The sequence below is a fragment of the Dipodomys spectabilis genome, unplaced genomic scaffold, assembly GCF_019054845.1.
Source record: "Dipodomys spectabilis isolate Male_0828 unplaced genomic scaffold, ASM1905484v1 ptg000649l, whole genome shotgun sequence".
NCBI classification, from domain to species: domain Eukaryota; kingdom Metazoa; phylum Chordata; class Mammalia; order Rodentia; family Heteromyidae; genus Dipodomys; species Dipodomys spectabilis.
This window is the reverse complement of record NW_024871326.1, coordinates 843,197-858,255: the sequence shown is the minus strand read 5'-3', so window position 1 is coordinate 858,255 and position 15,059 is coordinate 843,197.

Below are 15,059 nucleotides of genomic sequence, written 5' to 3'. Positions count from 1 at the left end.
TCATCTGTCCTTTTCCCTCACTCCCTTTCTCACTTTTCACCCCCTCTCCCTCCGTCCACAGCCTGGGCTTCTACTCAGTGCAGTCTTCCAATGGTTTGACCTTATTTCCCCTCTCCTCTCTGCTGTTCCTCCCCATGACTGAGGTGTTAGCGACTCTCTCAGAAGCCCAGTGGAAGCTAGCCAGAGCAAGAAAAGAAATCTGGCTCTGCGTTTCCCTGCAGGACCTTTCTTTGCAAAGGAAGTCTCTTATAAACATGTCCAGCACCAGAGAAGGCCAGGACTTGGAAGCGGCTTGTTCACGCAGAAAGACCAGCGTACATGTGTGTGCATCGAGCTGAACCGTGAGGCAGCTGAGGGGGGCCAGCCTGGGGGCGGGGGGATCTCCCCTGGGAGGGACTACAGAGGCGGCTGGGGATGCAGCTCGGAGGGAGAGTACAGGTCTCCTTCAAGGAACTTTCTGGATCCCGGTGCTCTCACAGAGTTTCTCTGCTTTGGTGCCTTGCTGTTCTGTGGCCAGAAATTTTGTGGCAACAGTTGTTTGTTGTCGGAGGCTGTGCTGGGCCAGGTATCGTGGGGTTTTTGTTGTTAGTGGTAGTGTTTATAGACAGGCTCTGACTTCACCAGGTTGACCTCAGACTCTTTTTCTCTCTCAGCCTCCTGAGGACTGAGATTACAGGCGTGTACCCCATGCCCAGCTCATGATCAGGACGCTGAGCTACGTCCCTGGTGTAAACCCCCTTGATCAGCAATACCTCCTCCCTGCGAGTTTGGATAACCGAAAATGTCTCCCGTAACATTCCCTCTCCCCTTCTTTTATATCAGTCTTTCCGTCCCAATTTCATTCATTTTCACCCTAGTCTTTGTTATTCCCCTCCATACACTGCCAGGAGGCGCAGCACCGGTTTATCAATTTCTGATCGCATAGGCACTCATTGCCGTAAACGCTCCAGTTAGCGTTGGTTAGTTATGTTTTCATTTCCATTTGGTTCTAGGGATTTTTAAATCCCCTCTGGCTCCCCTTCCCCCAAGTTCTTCATTGAGAGCAGATCCTCACACACCTGTGTGTGTGTATGTAGTTTCTGTAGTTGCTGTTGCTACTGATTTCTAGTTATGTTCTATGCTGGCCTGGTAGGAACCAAGGAATTGTGATTGGTTTGGAAGAAAGTCCCACGAGCTGCTGGGAAGAATGTGTATTCTCAGCTGCTGGGTGGAGGGTGAAGCCCATTTGGTCTGGGGTACTGTTTCATTCTGAAATTTTCTGACATTTTCCTTGTCTTGGTGAGGGTGGGATATTGAAGTCATCTACTATTTCTGCATGGCGACTGATGTCTTTTTCTGTCCAGTGGTGTTTGTGGTTTTGAGGCTGGCTCAACCTTTATCACCTAGATATTTACCATTGCTATGTCTTTATGAGTATATCCCTACTGACTAATTTTGCAGTGAACTCTGCTTTGTCAGATAATGAGTATAACTAATCCCGCTTGCTCTTGGATTCTGTTTTCCTGGAATATAGTTTTCAGCCTCAGTATCTTTGCTTGTAATGTGAATTTTTTTTTTTTTTTGATAGCAAATAGTTGGACCTTGTTTTACAGTCTTTTCGGCCAGTCTGTACCTTTAAATTAGAGAACTAAAATAGATAGGCAGATAGATAGATAAGATAGATAGGTAGGATTATTATTGAGAAGTATGTGGGAAAAGCCTTTATAGGTATGAACGGAGAATGTCCACCGGTCGCTGGACTCTGACACAGGCGTGGGCCCTGAACAAGAGTGTCCACAGGCAGGAGGCAGCAGGGCAGACCGAAGCAAGGCCACCCTGAGATGCAGAGGGGAAGGCCCTAGGAGCATAGAAGCAGAGAGCCGAGCGGTGCTGCCATAGGCCAAGAAATCCCAGAAGCCTCAGGAGCCGGCAGAGGCGGGGTCGCTCTCTAGGCCTCCCACGGGGTCAGCGCCCTGCAGACACCTTGATTTGGGGCAGAACCATTAGAAGCCTACCAGTTTGTCGTGGTTGGCTGGGAGATACATTCAGCAGACTTTCGTGCCTCGTGGCAGGTACCCTTGAGAAGAAAGAGGCCTGGATGGCAGACCAGGAAACCTGGGTTCGAGGCCTGGGTCTGTCACTCCCGTGGGAGTGTTCTCCAGGAACCCAGCTTTCCTTGGCGGCTCCCACATGGAGTGGAAAGGTGGTGATAGGCCGCTAGGTTTATGCAAATCAGTGTAGGGCGGGCTGGGGAAACACTCTATGGAGAGATGGATCAACTGGGGAGGGAGGGCAGGCAGGAGAGGGAGGGTCGGCCCCTCTAAAGGGCACAGCCATCACTCAGCTCATGCAAATTGTTGCCAGACAGGAACTCTTGGCCTTATGTGGCCACAGTGTCTTGATTTTTCAAGGGAAGAGAGAAATGGAGATGTGTGTGTGTGTGTGTGTGTGTGTGTGTGTGTGTGTGTGTGTGTGTGTGTGCATGTTTTAATGTGAAATCTGATTTTTGAATGTCTGAGATTGATTCAGATTTCTTACAAGCCTGGTAGGAGCCAAACAAAGCAATCCTACAGGCCAAAAGTGAGCTCTAATCTTGTTGGTCGTCTGATCCTACCCTGCCCGGGAGTAGCCGGGGTTCCAGAGTGAGAACTGTTCTCGGCAAGCATGGGAGGGCTGGTAGAGGAGGAGGGCAGGGGCTATGGTGGGGAGACCTGCTGGCCCGGCGGACAGGGATGGGACCCCCGGATGGGACCCAGGGGCGAGAGAAAACCCCGAGGACCCGCCCGGCCGATGCCGCGCTTTCTTCCTTCCTTCCTCTCTTCTGAATTTCAGGTTTCTGGTAGCAGAGCTTAAGCCCACAAGTCAGCCCGGGCTCCACGGTGCCCCATAAATCATAGGCTGCTTTTTATTATTAATAATAAAATCCAGCTGACGTTAAACGTGCTAAGGGACTGTGGCCAGGGGAGAAGACAAAGCTGGAAGGTCGAAGCCTTGTCTTGTATCCATGAACAACGGCATAGATATGAAAGTTCTGGAAGGGTGTTCTTGGCTGCCAGGTCCCCCCAGGGTGGGACGGGGCGGGAGCAGATGCCCGTGTCCAGTTGGGAGCCCACGGAGGCACAAGGGTGTCTGGGTAGACTGGCAATGCGATCTCACATTCACTCTTTCCCTTGGCCCTCTGGGGAGAATAGCCTCCTCCCCGCTTCCCAGCTGAGGAAACTGAGGCAGATCTTCAGGACAGCTAAATCAAAGTCTCTTTGCCACTGGGAGCCAGGGCACACTCAGCGTCTCCGCTCGGCTCCCCAGCAGCCCTGGTTCCCAACACCCCGTTTTCTCCCCCCAGGCCTGGCTCGCCGCCCAGAACCCAGCCCCTTCCCTGCGTCTGGGTGAGAGGCCTGCGTTGGCAGAGCCCGCCGGGCACCTCCCCACCCAACGTCAGGTCCCCGGGCAGAGAGGAGCCGGCCAGGGCGCCTCTGGAACCCACTTTGCCAAATCGGACCCGCCAGCCCGGGCCCTGCCCTGCCAGTGGCTTCCAGCTTTCTCCTGGTGACAGCTTCGGTGATGGTCTGTGACAGGGGGAAGCCGCACCGGGCCCAGGACACGTCACCTCCAATCCATGTCACAGGCAGGGAGAAGCAATTAAGGTGCCAGCCTGTCCCAGAAGCTCTGGCTCCAGGCACACCACGGGGTGTGTGTGTGCGTGTGCGTATGTGTGTGTGTACATGTGTTTGTATGCATGTGCACGCATATGCATGGGAGTATACACGTGTGCATGTGCATATGTGTATGTATATGTGTATATATGTGTGCATGTGTATACGTGTGGGTGTATGTGTGAATGTCTGCGTGTCTGTGTGTAGGAAGGGACAGATGTGTGTCATGTATGTGTATGTGTGTGCGTGTGCATGTGTGCGAATCTGTGCATCTGTATGTGTAGGAAGGGACGGGAGCAGGGCCAGGCAGGATGTGTGTGTGTGAGTGGGGGGTGTGCATGTGCGTGTGCGTGTGTAAGAGGGGACAGAAGCAGGACCAGGCGGGAGAAGAAGCGTGTTCTCCAGCACAGAGCGGGTGCACCCCGAGGGTTTGTGGAGTGAATACATGCCGTCTTCACAGTTCCGAAGGGCGGGCGTGAGGACGGGCCATCTTCTTCCTGGCTTGCAGCTGCGTTCCTCCGTGGGCCCTGCCCGGGGCAGGGAGGCGGTGCATCCCGTGACCTGGGTGTCCAGGGACTCCACCCCCAGCCCTGATGATGAACCGCTCTGCTGGGCTGTGCTAGCTCACCAGCTCCGCATCACAACTGCCTCGCTGCCCAAGGTCTCCCTCCGCCCCTCCGCCCCCCAGGCCCCCTTCCTGCGTCTCCCACAGACACCCCCCCACAGACCGCCGGGCCACAAATCCGTCCCCAAGGGAGCCCCACCTGCGCACACGCCTTGCCCTGACCTCCCTTCCCCTCTCCTCTCCTTTCCTTTCCCTAGTACTCCTTCTTTTACTTGAACAGCGCTGGATTTTGGTTTTTTTCTCGTTCTAACTTTCCGCTGGTCCGAATCTAGACCCATGACCGGGGGCTGAGCCTCCGAGGCGAGTGGAAGAGTATGGACCCCTTGTCTGGAGTGCGATGCAGCCAGGCCACGTCTGTGGGTTCTCACTCAGGAGTGAGCCCGGGGTGCCCCTGGCTGTCTCTGATGTACACGAATCCCCGGAGCTCCATGGAAATCCCGTGGTAGGCTGGTCGGACGGTGTGGCCTGTTGCTCATGGCGAGCTGTGTTTGAGAGACCTGGGGGGCGGGTGGGGAAGGGGAGGGGGAGCTGCACGGCAGGTGGCCAGAGAGGAGGAGGTGGAGGGCGGGGCCCGCGTCCCCGCTGATCTTCATGTCCTGCAAGGGGCTTTTGCGGTGGGTGGGTCCACTCGGGACAACATGGCGTCCGTGGAGGTGGATCTCCACTTCGCCGTCGCCTCTGCTTGGCTTCATCCTCAGGATGGCTGGCTCTGCTCCTCTGCCACCACCAGGGCCTGGTATCCATGCTGCTTTGTCACATTGGGCCGTGGAGACCCAGAAAGAAGCACTGTGTATTCCCACGGTAAAACCCCGAATGGAGCCCTCCCCGCCTGCCTGTCAGACGGGACCTTCCGGTTCACGCACTTGTTCCTGGGCGAACCCCTTCCCCTTGTGGAGATTTCTGTCGGGAAACCTTAAGGTTTCCATTCTCTTTATAACGAACCCTGGTTTCCTTCAGTTGACCGGAGAGCATGTTCACTTTCTGCAATCTAGAACATTCCACTCCTGCACCCTGGAAAGATCTACAGATGTAACACCCTAGAGGTGCAGGAGGAAGGAGGGAAGGGGAGGGGAGGGAGGGAGGGAGGGAGGGATGGGAGTGTGGGCCTGGAAGCCGGCAGGGTCCCAGGCCTGTGAGACCCAGGGTCTCTCCAGAGAGTTTGTTCAGGGGAGACACAGGATGGCTTGTGGCCCCCGAAAACCAGCTCTGTCTAGCAACACCTTAGGCATCCAGGACGGAGCCACGGGGCCAAGTTGGGAATGAAGGTCCCTGACCTGGAGTGGCCCATCTTGGGGAGCATGAAGGCCCCTGCTTGGTGGACACCTCTGAGCTCCTTATTTTGTTTCCAGAACTTTCTTGCTGGCTACCACCCTCTGCTTTTGAAGAGCGGTGCCTCGGCCCATTGGGTTTCCTCCCCCTTTGGGGTGCGTCTCTCTGGAGATGGGCTGGTTTGGTGCCTTGTGCTGCTTCTCTTAAGAAGCAAGGCAGGAAGATGGAGATTGGAATCTTCTCTGTCATGAAAGCAAACCCTAGATTCCAGACAGGTCCTCACCCATTCACTGAGCCAGCAGGGTGACTCAGAGACGTGGGTTTTCTTTTCCTGGGACTCAGTTTCCCCAGGTGAGAAATGAAGAAGATCAGGTCTACTGAGATGGGTGATGCCAAGGCGAGAGGCTGAATGGATTTCAACAGATCTAGGAGAGGGGCCAAAAAGAAATCTCGACAAATTCCTCTCACCCCAAGATCTCAGAATGCCTTTTTTCTTTTTGGTCGTGGGGCTTGAACTCTGGGCCTGGGCGCTGTCCCTCAGCTCTTCAGCTCAAGGCAAGCACTCTACCACTTGAGCCAGAGCGCCACTTCTGGTTTTCTGGTGGTTCATTGGAGATAAGGGTCTCACGGACTTTCCTGCCCGGTCTGGCTTTGAACTGGGATCCTCAGATCTCAGCCTCCTGAATAGCTGGGATGACAGGCGTGAGCCACTGGTGCCTAGCTCAGAATGCTTTGTTTGTCTTAATCACTTGGCCCTGTACATGGACAGCTGTGGTGGAGGATGCCCCAGTCCTTGACTTAGAGCTCAAAGGAAAGATGGAGCTCAGGGACTGTGCTTGACAGGAGGTGAATTTTTCTTTTCACATCATGGTTTGTTTGTTTTTGGTTTTGTTTTTTCCTTTTCCCCAGCCAGGTACTTGACTTGCTTGCTTGCTTGCTTCCTTCCTTCTTTCCTTCCTTCCTTCCTTCCTTCCTTCCTTCCTTCTTTCCTTCCTTCCTTCCTTCCTTCCTTCCTTCCTTCCTTCCTTCCTTCCTTCCTTCCTTCCTTCCTTCCTTCCTTCCTTCTTTCCTTCCTTCCTTCCTCTCTCTCTTTCTTTCTTTCTTTCTTTCTTCCTTCCTTTCCTTTCCTTTCATTTTCTCTTTCTTACTATTATCCCCCTTCAAGACGGTGGGTATCCAGGTATTAATGTAAAATATTCCTGGAGCTTCAAGGGCAGATAGAGGCATTGACACCTACGCATCTGTCATTTCTTTTTGATCAAGCCAGTGTTTCCAAAAAGAAGCAAAGGACCAGCAAATGACCTTCCCTTTGGGATTTTAGGCCCTCATCTGGATTCCCCCGCTGAGGGTCTGGCTGGGAGCTCAGACCTGGGAAGTTCTTCCAGACAGCTAACGAAGTCCTCCAAGTTCACTTCTGTGGTGTTTGGCCAGCTCCGGCCTCTCTGGGCCCAGGGTTTAGTGCCAAGGACACGGTGATTTACACTCCCTGCCCCTTTCGGTGCAAAATGTATTTGATTAGAGGCATACCATGTTTATTAGGCCCCGAACGCGGCAGGCCGGGGGCTTGGCTGGTCTACACTAAAAAGGGCGGGGGGAGATTTACATGGCTCCCTGCAGGATTCATTTAATTTCTTGGGGATTTACTGACCTTCAATTAGAACTGTTAAGTACTGTTTACACGGTCCCTAATTCATACAAGACCAAGGAAGGGTTGAATTTTGCTTTCATTAAGGACCTATGAATCAAGGGAATAAACTAGCCAAGCAAGATGTGATTTGGGTAAAGAACAAAAAATCAAAAATCAAAAGCCATTAGCAGTTGGTAGGCTTACGCTGCCATTAAGAGCGGTGGGCTGGTAGCAACAAGGTGATATCTATCTATCTATCTATCTATCTATCTATCTATCTATCTATCTATCTATCTATCTATCTCTATCTCTCTCTATATATATATAGATGGGGGGATGGATAAGAGACCCCAGCTACATCACCCACAAGGAGATTAGTGAGGGATTTGGGGAAATGTTGGGGAAGGTACGAGGGTTGTGGGTCAGATGTCCTGAGCTGAGGTGCTCCAGGCAGCTAGGGGACCGGGAGGCCCTGCGAAGCCCCCCAGGTGGACGGAGGTCACCTCTGCTCCGCCGTGGGGCACCGTCCAAGGCACATGGCTCAAGTCACAGCGATGGATGAAGTTATTTTCACTCCTTTGGCACATTCTGGGGCATTGTTGTCGATTTCTGTCTTTTTTCTTTTTTGGTCCTAGACTGGGACTTGAACTCAGTACCTGACACTTTCACCCGTTGGGTGCTCTACCAACTGATCCACGCCTCCAGCCCCTTGGTTTCTGTCTGGGACACGGAACGCTTACACTCTGACAGGCTGGGTCAGAACCCGATGCCTGTGTGTGCCAGGCCAGGCCTCCGCCGCTGAGCCACAGCCTCCGCCCTCCCGAGTTTGACTTTTAAACGGCTCATTAGTGAGTTCACGGTGCGTTTGGCCTTCCCAGGCTGGCTCGTTTCTCATCGCCTTGTGTCCTCTAGGCCCGCTGGTGTGGCTACCCAGGGCGGGACTTCCTCCCCCCCTCACATGGACAGATCCATATTTCATTCTGTGGCTCTACCACATTAAAAAAACCCTCGTCATCCACCTCTTGGCTGTGGCGAGTAGCACTTCAGCGGATGTCTCTTCTAGGTCCCGCTTTCAAGTTTTCTGGAATAAATATCTGCAGGTGGATTTCTGAGTGACACGGTACCTCCGCCATTAACTTGGAAGAGACTCCATCTTTTATGTATCAGGCAGAATGGTGCTGTGTGGCTCAACCCTGCGGCCTGGGACCAGGGCTCCACGCCCACCACCAACTCCTGGCTGATAGTTGTCATTTCCTGCTTCTCTCTCTCTTTTTTTTTAAAGCTATGCTCATCACGGTGGTTCCGAGGTCTGTGCACTCCTCTGACGCTGAACAGCTTCTTTTCCATGTTTGTTGTTTAGAGGAAGACTGACCCCAGTTCTTTGCCAGTTTTTAAGGCAGGGTTTTCGTTCTTGCTCTGCGGGAAGAGATGTTTCTGCTTGGCGCTCTTCTGCGCGCCTGGCTTTGGTTTTTGTCCCTGGTACGTGTTGCATTATGTGGGAGACAGATGAGTCCTGATGAGCTTTTGATGCGTGGAGCGCCCCGATCTCTACCCCTAGCACTGTGAGAGCTGAGTCAGAGCCTGGTTTCTTCCAGAAGCCACTGGAACCTGATGCTAGATGCTTTTATCAGGTGGGACTCTAGATCACGCTTAGAAGAGGAAAGGACGTGAAAAAGATTGAGTTTTTAAGCAACAGGGGATGCCTTCTATTTACCAGAAAGAATTTTCAATGAACAAAACATGAGTGTGTGTGTGTGTGTGTGTGTGTGTGTGTGTGTGTGTGTGTTGTGTGTTTGTGTGCATCCATCAGTACTGGAGCTTAAACTCAGGGCCTGGGCACTGTCCCTGAGCTTTTTCACTCAAGGCTAGTGTTCTACCACTTGAGCCACAGCTCCACTTCTGGCTTGTTGGTGGTTCATTGGAGATACGAATCTCACCGACTTTCCTGCCTGGGCTGGCTTTGAATGGTGATCCTCAGATCTCAGCCTCCTGAGTAGCTGGGGTTATAGGCGTGAGCCACCATACCCAGCAAACCTGAGTTTTTAGTTCAAGTATTACACATGGGTTTTTCTGGGTTCTGCCAATATATTATTCCTTGCTTATTTGAAATTTAATTTTAACTGCTTACTTTGTCTTTGCTTCAGCCACAGCTGGGCTAGGGCCTCCTGGGAAGAGAGAGACGGGAGACCCAGCGTTCAGTGCGGGTCAGGCAGCAGGAGTGTGTAAAACGTTCTCTATCTGCCATTTGCCAACGATCGAGAACCGTGCCGGTCCTCTTCAGCTCCCTGGAACTTCTGCCTGAGCTGGGCAGAGCTGGTTCTTTTAGCCAAGGAAACCCCTTCACCTGGGACTCAGGTGAGAAAGAGGCGGCGAGGGTGCCTTATTTGAGAAGGAGCTTGGCCTCTTCCTCCTCTCCCTGGCCCCGACCCCAGCTTGTGGGATGAGGTCTCTGACAAGCCAGGGTTCCGGTGGGGGTGGAGTGGGTTGTGGCTCAGCAGTCAGGTTCCGGATGCCACACACGGCCATTCTGCCGCAGCAGAGTTACCCAGTCTGTCTTGGGCACCAGGGTGTCTTCAGTGCCCCATCTCTAGCTCTCAGGAGAAGATGGCCGTTTCCTAGGCAGGTCTTCGGGCAGCCTGTGCTGTCTGTGCATCCTCCGTGTTATTTAAAGTCCTCCTGGTAGGTCCATACCTCTGCCTCGGTGCAAACAAATGACCCTTGGTGATAGACTTCGGAGTCTGACCGAGATGCGTGTGCACCCCGCTCCACACGCTTGCTGGTGTGAGACGTGGATGCCCGTGGAGTTGTCAGCCTCTCTGTGCCCCCTGCGGAGTGGGGGTGGGAGCCTTCCTTCTCCCCTCGGGTGGAGTGGGAGTCAGGAGCGGCCAGATCAGGCCTCAGCAAGGAGTGATCGCTCCGTCTCCGTGGCTTAACGCCGGCCGGGCGCTCTCTCCCTCGGGGCTGGTGTTCTCGCAGGCAGGGGCAGGGCCTCTTCTCCATCACCCTCCCCTCTGGATCCAGGAGCAGCAGCCAACCCCAGAAGAAAATTAGAGATATGCTGGCCTAGTGAGTGAGGCCCAAGACCCCTTATTGTTGATCTGATCTCGAGGTGATCTAGCTCTTCTCTAGATCATTGCAGATGGATTCAGATGGAATGTCTTCCATCACAACTGGAATTTGAGTGTGACGAGGTGAAGAGTTGGTCAAATGGGAGGGGAGCCAATCTGGGGTGGGGTGAGGGGAGCGGGGACAGCATACAAGTACGGCTGCTTGGGCAGCGAGGACAGTTAATCACGTCTCACTGGGCCATGAGCACAAAGTCACACACGCCTGCCACATCCCACCGGCCTGAATGAGTCACATGGCCCACTGGAGACTCAAGGGACAGGGGAAGATGCCTAAGTTGACCTCAGTGCGGAAGGAGAAGCAGACATGTTGGGCAGCACTTGGTTTCGAGGAGATGACACCCCAAAAGACAACAGGACCAGAACCGGACAGACAGGAAGCGCACAATGAGCATTTGCTGCTCTTATTTTATCAGTCGTGGGGCTTGAACTTAGGACCTGGACGCTGTCCGTGAGCTCCTTTTGCTCAACACGAGCGCTCTACCATGTTGAGCCACCGTGCCACTTCTGGTTTTCTGCTGGTTCTTTGGAGATAAGAGTCTCATGGACTTTCCTGCCCCAGCTGGCTTTGAACCTCGATCCTAAGCTTTCAGCCTCCTGAGTTGCTAGGATGACAGGCGCGAGCTGCCAGCACCTGGCATAGCTGCTCTTTTAATTCCTCTGATGTACAGCCCACCACAGGGTGAACCACCAATGGGGAAGAAGTTTGTGTTATTTCTAATTATCACGTGCTAGGCACTGAACCAAACAAGCATTGCTTTCTCCCCCCCCCCCCCCCCCGTAAAGTAAGTAACAAGGATGTGGCAAACCTGTTGGACAGATGAGGAAACTGAGTCTTCAGGTGGTTAAGATCTCTGCTCAGGCTCACGAAGCCGGGGCTGGCACGGCACTTTAGAACTTGCTGCACGCCGGGCACTCTGCTTGTGTCCTCCATGTGAGGCCTCCCCCCAAGGCGAGCACTCTACCACTTGATCCACAGCGCCACTTCTGGCTTTTTCTTTTTTCTGCTTATGTGGTGCTGAGGAATCGAACCCAGGGCCTCAGGCATGCAAAGCAAGCGCTCTACCATGGAGCCACCTTCCCAGCCCTGTTTTCTTATTTTTTATTCCCTTTCCCAGTCATCTTAAAAAACACATAACTCCGAATTTTATTTTGCAAGTTGGAGGGGAGTGGCACTTGGGAATCTGACGTGTTCTCTGGCTTTTATTCAGCTCTGGGCTGGAGAACTCAGCTGGCTCTTATCTGCTTGTCTGTGAGCATGACGTCCTGGGGAAAGCCCCCTCCTACTCTGTCATTTTAAAAACACAACTTTTTGGGCTTGGGAAGGGATGTGTAGGGGGAGGTGGTGGTCATGGTGGCTAAATAAAAATAATCCCGAGGTTATCTGAGAGCTGACATGCTATACAATGGCAATAAGGACATGTTCCAAATTTAAAACTCTGATGGAGGAAATGGGTTACAATAGCAGCAACCTTTGACCCCGAGCAGTCATAATGGTTTCCTGGATTCAGAGATACTGTGGGCCAAGGCCAAGGGTATCAGTGCAAGACGCGTTAAACATAGAACACAATGTGCGAGTTTGGGAGGGGTCGTGGGGGGGAGAGCGGGGGAGACATCTTCCTTTGTTTTCCTTCCGGCGAAAGCCGATCCATTTGCGAAGCAGAAGCTGGGTCTTCCAGCTAGCTCCCCGGTGTGCTGGCCCGGCTGCTGATCAGGAGAAGCGTCTCTTGTTCCTTGAGATCTTGCTGGAAATCCTCTTCCTAGGGGAAACGATCCAGAGGGAAGGTTGGTCCCTCAAACACATCAAGGAGGGATTCTTGCGCCTCAGGTTCTGTTCTAGAACCAGCGAGAGACAAAGGGTCATCCATGAGAAATGCCACTCCCCGGCCCAGGCATCCATCTTCAGGGCTTCTCTTCTGGGCTCAGGTCTCTGTTGTTGGGGTGCACCAAGTCGCAACTCAGAGCACTGCTGACAGTGCTTACCCAGACACGGCTCCTGTGGGACTCCAAGTCCCCAAGCAGCTGTTTGCTCGGTGGAGACCCGCAGGTCTCTCGGAACAGCCACCAGGAGGGTGGGCACGCGGAAGGTGGAAAACGTGGGGGACAGGTGAGGTTGAATCTGTAGGCCAGGGAGATGGTTGTCATGTGGGGGAGATGTTCTAGGAGAAGCGACACGCGTGACCGTGGGCCAGATGGCCCCATGGGAGAAGAACATTCCAGAAGGAAGCAGAGGCCAGTGCAAAGGCCCCGAGTAAGCACGATGGCCGCTAGGCGCCCAGGGAGATTCGTCTGGCTGGGATGGGGGAGCTGGAGTCGATGCCCAGAAAGGAGACAGGGAAGGAGGGGAGGAGGGGCAGGCTCAGGACGCGGCTGCAGGAAGGGGGAACCATTGGTGTCTGAACATCAGCGCAGACAGCCACACAGTGACTGCCACCTTGAGGACAGGACTTTGTGAGGAACAAGGGCAAAATGAGGGTGCTAGCGAGCCAGCCTCCGTGACTCCAGGTGGCCAGGGGTCTGGCCAGCTCTCCATGGGCTGCCATGGGACCGGCCTGCCCCTCCCATCCGGTATGTGTGCTGTGGTGGGCTTGTGGCCGCAGGCTGGGGAGGGAGACAGGGCTTGCTTGATACCCACTCCCCAGTACTTTTGTTGTCAGGCTCGGCTCTGGGAACTGTTCTGCTTTTCCGTTTGGCAGTCCATGCATTGTAACCATAGGCAGTGGTGAGAGAAATCACGGGCAGTGGTCAGGCTTCATCCCTGAAGCCGTGCTGAGCTCTCGATGGTTCATTATCTCATTTAATTTTGCTGACAACCCGATGGGGGGGGCGGTCTCCTCACTCCTCCCAGTCTGGAGGAGGAGTGGGGGGGCCTGGCCTGGGGCGGGGCGGGGGGGGGGAACCATCCAGCGGAGGCGGAAGGTAGAATGCTGTGGTTGCCCGGTGACCAGCGCCCCGCTCAGGACCGCCCGCCCCTCTCACAGAGCGCACTGGCTCCCCAACCCACAGACTCAGGTTTGATTCCCAGCTCCACCATTCGGGAACCGTGTGATGTGGGCCAGGCCCACCAGGACCTTGCGTTTGAATGACCTCATCTTCAGGACTGAAGTGTTGATGTGATTATGCACCACACACGTCCGGGTCCCCTCTCCTCCCCAGACACCCGCAGCCCCGTGAACAGTTCCCGGCCCCTCTGCCCGCCAGCTTCCTCCAACGGTGAACACGAGCCCAGCCCAGCATGGAGCAGGAGAGGCACCTCACAGAAACACTGCCCTTCAGTGCCATCGAGACCACTGAGGAGGGAGGACGAAGGAGAAGGAGAGAGAGAAGAGGAGGAGGGAAAGGAAAAGGAGGAGGAGGAGGCAAAGGAAAAGGAGGAGGGAGAGGAGGGATAGAAGAGAAAGGAAGAAGAAAAGAGAGAGGAAGAGGAAGAAGAGGCAGAGGAGAACGAGCAGAAAGAGCAGGAAGAGGAGGAGGAAGAGGAATAAGAAGAGGAAGAAGAGGCGAGGGAGAAGGAAGAAGAGAAGGAGAAGGAAAAGGACGTGGAGGAGGAGGAAGAACAATAGTAAGAAGGGGAAGAGGAAGAGGAGGAGCAACAGACAGCAGAGGAGGAAGAGAAGAAATGGGAGGAGGAGGAAGTGGAGGAGGAGGAGGAGGAAAAGGAGCAAGAGGAGAAGGAAAAAGAGAAAGAGGAAGTGGAGGAGGAGGAGGAGAAAGAGGGGCGATAGAAATTAGAGAAGAAAGAGGGAGGAAGAGGAAGAAGGAGGAGCACAAAAAGGTAGTGAAGGCAAAAGCGGGAGAAAAGGAGGAGGAAGGAGAAGAAGAGGAACAGGAGGAAGAAAGAGACATAGAGGAGGAAGAGGAGGAAGAAGAGGTGGAGGAAGAAGAGGTGGAGGAGGAAGAAGAAGAAGAGGAAGGGGAAGAAGAAGAAGAAGAAGAAGAGGAAGAGGAAGAAGAGGTGGAGGAAGAGGTGGAGGAAGAAGAGGTGGAGGAAGAGGAGGAAGAAGTGGAGGAGGAGGAAGAAGAAGTGGAGGAAGAAGAAGAAGTGGAGGAAGAAGAAGAAGAAGAGGAGGAAGAGGAAGAAGAGGTGGATGAAGAAGAGGAAGAAGAGCTGGAGGAAGAAGAGGAGGAAGAGGTGGAGGAAGAAGTGGAAGAAGAGGTGGAGGAAGAAGTAGACGAAGAGGTGGAAGAAGAAGAGGAAGAAAACTTTGGAGGGAATGAAGAAACAGAGGAAGAAGGAGGAGAAAGAGGAAGAAGAAAAAGAGGAAGAGGAAGGGGAGGGAGAAAAGAAGGAAGAGAGAGCAAAGAAGGAAGAAAGAGCAGAGAAGGAAGAGAGAGCAGAGAAGGAAGAGAGAGCAAAGGAAGAGGAAGCAAAGGAGGAAGAAAAAGCAAAGAAGGAAGAGAGAGCAAAGGAAGAGAGAGCAAAGGAAGAGAGAGCAAAGGAAGAGGAAGCAAAGGAGGAAGAAAGAGCAGAGAAGGAAGAGAGAGCAGAGAAGGAAGAGGAAGCAGAGAAGGAAGAGGAAGCAAAGGAAGAGGAAGCAAAGGAGGAAGAAAGAGCAGAGAAGGAAGAGGGAGCAGAGAAGGAAGAGGAAGCAGAGAAGGAAGAGGAAGCAAAGGAAGAGGAAGCAAAGGAGGAAGAAAGAGCAGAGAAGGAAGAGAGAGCAAAGAAGGAAAGAAAAGCAAAGAAGGAAGAGAGAGGAAAGGAGGAAGAAAGAGCAAAGAAGGAAGAGAGAGCAGAGAAGGAAGAAAGAGCAAAGAAGGAAAGAAAAGCAAAGAAGGAAGAG